Here is a 6,758-nt window from a genome sequence, read left to right on the forward strand (position 1 = left end):
TGAGAAAGCATCTCCCTGTAGCTCCAGATGGCCTGGAACTCACTAGCCTTCAACATGCAGAGATCCGCCTGCCTCTGCCTCCCAAATGCTATGCCTGGCAATCTAGATTTTCTTAAACATATTTAAATAAAATTTATATTAAATTTCTACTTGTTTTTAAAACATATTTTATGAATTTTTAAAAATTTTTATTTGTATGAGTATATTTGCCTGCATGTAAGTGCACCCATATGGTGCAATGCCCACAGAGGTCAGAAGAAGGCATTGGATTTCCTGGAACTGTAGGTACAGACATTGTTAGCCACCAGGTGGGTGCTGGGAACCAAACCTGGGTCCTCTGCAAGAGCAGCCAGTGCTCTTAAACCCTGAGCCATCTCTCCAGCCCCAAATTTTTACTTGTTATATAGATTTGATGATTAAATATACTGTGTCTAATAAGCAAATTTTACCAACAAACACATTTTTCATTGGAAAACTATTATAAAAACTTGATTTTATGTGTTAAATAGAACAATGTTTGGCTTCCAATAACTACATAATAATTTTTTCAGTGCTGGTGCTCAGGCCCAAGGCTTTGCACATGCTAAGTAAGCACTCCATTAATAAGCTGAATATCGGCCCTAAAAGTTATTTCAATTGAAAAATCAGTAAGAATATTTCAATTTAAGTTACTTTATAAATTAAATCCAAATTGTGATTAATGTAGAGTTGATAGTCACCAAGTTAAAAAGCACATTTACTATAAAATGAAATTTACATTATATTCCTTCAATGTTAAAGACACATAGAATCTGGGGGCTGGAGATCTCAAAGGTTAAGAACACTTGCTGCTCTTGCAGAGGACTCAGGTTCAGTTCTCAACACCCACATGGAGGCTCATAACCATCAGACCTCCCTGGGTATCAGGCATGCACCATACAAGGCACATATACATGCATGCAAAACAATCATACATATAAAATTAATTATTTTTAAAAGACAGAATCTATCCATTTTTTCCTCTTTTCAATTTTTGTAATAGTGAAGGCTACTTCTTGACTTTTAAGGAGGCTATATGATCTTTTTTCATTATTTGTTATATAATGTTTTAATTTTTTTAAATTCATTTTACTTTATGTATATGAATGACCGGCATGTATGTAAGTGCACCTGTGTTATGCAATGCCTGCAGAAGTCAGAAGAGGGTGTTGAATCCCCTGGAACTGGAGCTACAGATGGTTGTTAGTGGCCATGTGAGTGCTGGGATTCAAACTTGGGTGTTCTGCAAGAACAGTCAGTGCTCTTAACCGCTGAGCCATCTCTCCAGCCCCATTATTTGTTATATTTTGACACGGGTTATCATTATATTGCCTAGGCTGGTCTTGAAATCCTGGCCTCAAGTGGCCTTCCTGCCTCAGTCTCCTGAATATCTTAGATTTCAGGTATAAATCACAGCACCTAGATTAATCAAAAGTTCTGATGATCTGTATCATATTTGTTTAATAAAGGTAATTGTTTACTTATGAAAACAAGTTCAAAAATGTTAAAAGAATTTAAGGAAAAAAAAAAAACAACATTTTTTTTCCCTAAAAAAATTTACTATCTGGCTGGGTATGGTGGGTGACACATGCCTTTAATTCTGTGAGTTTAAGGCCAGCCTAGTTATATAGTGAATTCCAGTTCTGCTAGTGCTACATGAGACCCTGTTCTAAAAAAAAAAAAAAAGGAAAAGGAAAGAAAAAGATCCACAAAAATTGCCAGGTATGGTGGCGCACATCTGTTATCCCAGGATTTGTGAAGGCTGAGGCAATAAATTTTAAAATCTATAATTTACTGCAAAAAGACTTCTTACTGAGAGAAAATAAAATTTTATTCTATAATCTTATTCCAAATGCAAAAAAGCAAAATTTTTAAGTGATTAAGACTACACTAACACCAGTTCCAGGGGATCCGACGCTCTCTTCTGACCTCTGCAGGCACTGCATGATATGGGCACACTTATATACATGTAGGCAATACACTCACACACAAAAAATAATAAAATAATAAAAAAAGAAAAGAGGGGCTGGAGAGATGGCTCAGTGGTTAAGAACACTGGCTGTTCTTGCAGAAGACCCAGGTTTGAACCCCAGCACCCACATGGCAGCTAACAACTGTGAATAACTCCAGGGATCCCAGGGGACCTGACAGCCTCTTCTGACCTCCGCAGGCATTGCATGACACGCATTCACCTACATGCAGGCAATACACACATACACATAATAAATAAATAAATAAATAAATAAATAAATAAATAAATAAATAAAAAATTAAAAAAGAAAAGAAAAGAAAAAGAAAATCCCCCAGAGCCAACCCAATCTAGACTATCCCCCATTAACGCTCCTTTCTAGAGGCTCAGTGGTTAAGAGCACTGATAGCTCGTGCAGAGGACTCAGGTTTGGGTCCTAGCACCCACATGGTGGTTCACAACCATCCATGAATTCAATTCCAGGGATCCAATAACCTTTTCTGGCCTCCACGGGCATTGCAAACATGTGGTGCACTTACAAACATGCCAGCAAAGCACTCATCCACGTGAAATAAATTTAAAAAACAAAACAAAAGCAATTCCCTTTCCTGGTAATTCTAGATTGTATCAACTTGACAATTAAAACTAACCATCACCATATACATACTTATGTATACATGGTACTCAAGAAAAAATTTAAGATAAGGTCGGGGAGGCAATCAAACTTGTCAGGAGGTGTACCCAAGGAATTTCTATCAGTACTGCTTCTGCTTCCAGTTTCATGAAATATAGTCTGAAGTCATGGAGACCAAGTATAGTTTTTGATTGTTATCACAACAAAGTCTATGTATATGTATTGTGTGCATGTATGTACATGCATTTGTCTGCATATTACAGATTACTGATATTATATGCAACCTCATTTTATGGTTTACTCCAGAAGGCTGCTGAATTTCTGTGAAGAACTTGTAATGATAAATCTTCATTGTTAAGTTGGGGAAATTCTGAATTACCTAAAATACAAATCTCCAGGCATGTCTGTGAGGACACTTCCAGACAGGCAGGCATAACTGAGTTGAAGACCCACCTTGAATGGGGGCAGCATCATTCTACTGGCTAGGGTTCCCAGAATGAATAAAAAGAAAGTGAACACCAGATTTCATTATTTTCTGCTTCCTGAATACAGATGCCATGTAACCAGCCACCATGCCTTCCCTGCCATGATGAACTGTATCATCCAAATTGTGACTCAAATTAAACTCTTCTTTAATGAAGATGTTTTTGCAAGGTATTTTGTCATAATAATAAGAGAACTAACTAATACAGGACCAGAAACCAAATATTTTAATGTTTCTAAGCCATACTATCTCTGTCACTGGTACTCAATTCTGCTTTTACAGAAAGAAAGTAATCATAGACAAGTGATGGTCAAAATAATGAACTTGTCAAGGTTGCAGTACCCAGTTATTCGATGAACATTAACCTAGGAGATGCTGTGAAGAAATTTTAGTTGTGGTTAACATCTACAATCTGTTAACTGTAAATAAAGAGGTTACTCTTAACAATGTGGATGAGCTTTATTCAATCAGCCTCAAAAGAACTGAGGTTTCTTAGGAAAGAGGAAATTCTCCTCAAGAGTGTAGTACACTCCTGAATTTGCAGCCTGCCAGTCTGCCTTCTAAATTTCAAACTTGTCAGCTACCCAGCTGAGTTAATGAATTCCTTAAGAAAATTTCTTGATACTTGATAATGTGTGGTTTACTACTGACTGTGCTTCTCTGAAGAACCTTCACTAATACATAAACAATACATAAACTAACAGGGATGACCGTATTCTAATAAAAGTGTTTACAGTAACAGTTGGTGGGTCAGATTTAGCCTGAGTTCTCCAAACCCGAGTTTTACCAATAATAAAAGATAGCTCCTTTTACTATGCTTTTTAAGATTTTATTTTTAATTTTAATTATATGTGTGTCTGCAATGGGGGTTTGTGAATATGAGTACAAGGCCAACCAAGGACACTGAAAGAGGATGTTAGATCACCCGGAGCTAGAGTTTCAGGATGTTGTGAGCTGCTGGACTGGAGATGTGTACTGAGAACTGAACTTGGGTCCTCCGGAAGAGTAGCAATCTTTCCAGCTCTCTTAGTCTAAGTTTTAAGCAGTGTGTAAAGCACAAGACACATGAAATAGGAATTATGCCTCATAAATTGAAAATTGTTCCTTGCTAGAGCAGATATTCTTCAACTGTGAGATCTGTACTATAGTTAAGTATGAGAGAGGTTTCTCAAAATTTCAGTTGGCAATATTTTTAAAAATTTTTTAATTTTATCTATTTTTATTTTGTGTGTATGAGTGTATTGCCTGCATGTATGTGAGCGCACCCGTGTTGTGCAATGCTTCAGAGATCAGAAGAGGGCTTTGGATTCCCCTGGAACTGGAGTTAAGGAAGGTTCATAGCCACCATGTGGGTGCTGGGAATCGAACCCGGGTCCTCTGCAAGAGCAGTCAGTGCTCTTAACCGCTGAGCCATCTCTCTAGCCCCTCAGTTGGCAATATTTTTAAACTGTTTTTAACCTTTGAGGATTGAAATTTTTGTTGCCAATATAGCATAAGTCAAAGAATGGTTTAGATGTTCATTAATTAATGAACCTGTCCAATTAAAAAAAACCTTTCTAATCAAACTTATTGAAGAAAATTAAAAATCTATGAAACCATTAATGGGGGAGGGGTTTTAATTTCTGGTATGAAAGGAATTCCTTTAATCAAAGATATATATAGCATAGGACTTTCATGAAACGTATTTCTTAGAAATAGGGGTCCTTAATCTAGAAAAATGGGGCCTACTTCTAAGTTTTTTATTATTATTTTTGTTTGTTTGAGACAAGGTTTTATAGCTCAGAGTTGCTTGGAATTCTATATGTAGCCCAGACTGGCCTTGAACTCTTGATCCTGCCTCAGACTCCTAAGCATGAGTGTTAGAACTACAGGTGTGTGTCACCATGCCAGCGCTACCTATAAATTTAAATAGTAGACTGTCAAGTTAGTTGATGATCCCAGATTCCCTTGTCTAGCTTAGAGATTATTAAGATTTTTATCTGTTGTTTTTAATTTTGGGGTCTCAGTCATTATAAGTACTCCTGTCTCATCATGGGGGAATTTGTTTTTCTTTTTAAAAATATTATATTATTTTTATTTATGTGTACAAGTAAGTGCACCTGTGTTGTGCAATGCCTGTGGAGGTCAGAAGAGGGTTTTGGATCCCCTGGAACTGAAGTTATGGACAGTTATTAGCCATCATGTGTATGCTGGGAATCAAACTCAGGTCCTCCGCAAGAGGATGGTTATTAGTTGCCATGTGGGTTCTGGGAATCAAACCCAGGTCCTTTACAAGAGCAGCTAGTGCTCTTAACCGCTGACCCATCTCTCCAGTCCCAGAAATCTGTTTTTCAAAAAAAATTAAGGTAATGCCTGTGGTGCTTTGAATAAGTGTTCACCATAGCCTACAAGTACTTGACTATTTGTCCTGCATTCCTTGTACTGTTTGGGGAAGGTCATGGGAACCTTTAGGAGGTGTGATCATGCTGGAGGAAGCATGTCACTGGGGGTGGACTTTCAGAGTTCAAAGCTATATCACACTGCCAGTCCCATTGCCAGTTTTTGCTTCCTCTGCCGGTGGTAAATACTTAGCTTTCTGTCTACCACCTCTGGACTCATCCCTCTGGAACCCTAAGCCAAATAAACTTTTCCTTCTATAAGTTGCTTTGGTCATGGTATTTTATCACAGCAGCAGCAAAGTAACCATTACAATCTATAAAATGAAAATGATATGATTTTCAAAACATCTCAACAGTTAAGAATGATCTTATGATTGCTCTTGATGTAAAGGAGCTTCTAAGAAAGTCATATGGTAAAATAATAAGAAAACAGTTAATTAAAAATTCAATTATCTGAAAGAGAATTCTAAACAATATGGTGCATTAAAACAACAACAACAACAACACATTTAAACCTAAGAGCAAAGGGGTACATGACCATGGCTAAATGACAGTTTTTAAAGTTGAAGGGGAAAATTAATAATGGTCACCAAGACTGTTACAGAAGTAAAATTAAAAATAGAAGCTAGTATGAATGGTACTGATAAGAGGTCAACAAAGATACTTAATTCAGAAAGATTGTCCATAGTCATGAAGGATTAAAAAGTTTATCAAGTAGGCCAAGTGGGGGAACTCTTCAAATAAAAAGGGAGTCTAGATTGTTTAGAAGAGTTCTAAGTTCAGTTGTCTGCCTATCAAATCCTTTGTTCTGATTTTTGGTTCAGAAAACATGTTCACTATTTATATCCATAATTCCCAGTAAAATGTCTTTAACATGGACAAATTTCAGTATTTTTTCAAAATGGTATTTGGAAACTCATAGCTAAGCAAATAAAACACACACAATTAGTCATTCTCAAAAACTGAAACACATTTGTCAGCAGTTTTTAGCTATTCACTAGCATCAATTAGAAATTAGAATATGGTGTCTATGAGATGGCTCAGCAGCTAAAGGACCTTGCTCTAAGCCTTTGTGATCTGAGTTTGATCCCCAGGACCCACACGGTGGAAGCAGAGAACCTACTCTGGCAAGTTGTCTTCTGACGCACAATCCATGGCAGGAGCATGGTGCTTCGCCCACCAATAAATTACATAGATAGTAAATAAATGTAATTTAAAAAATTTAAAATTAGGGGCTGGAGAGATGGCTCAGTGGTTAAGAACACTGGTTGTTCT

The sequence above is a fragment of the Nannospalax galili genome, unplaced genomic scaffold (genome assembly GCF_000622305.1).
Source record: "Nannospalax galili isolate Female #2095 unplaced genomic scaffold, S.galili_v1.0 scaffold540, whole genome shotgun sequence".
Classification (NCBI taxonomy): domain Eukaryota; kingdom Metazoa; phylum Chordata; class Mammalia; order Rodentia; family Spalacidae; genus Nannospalax; species Nannospalax galili.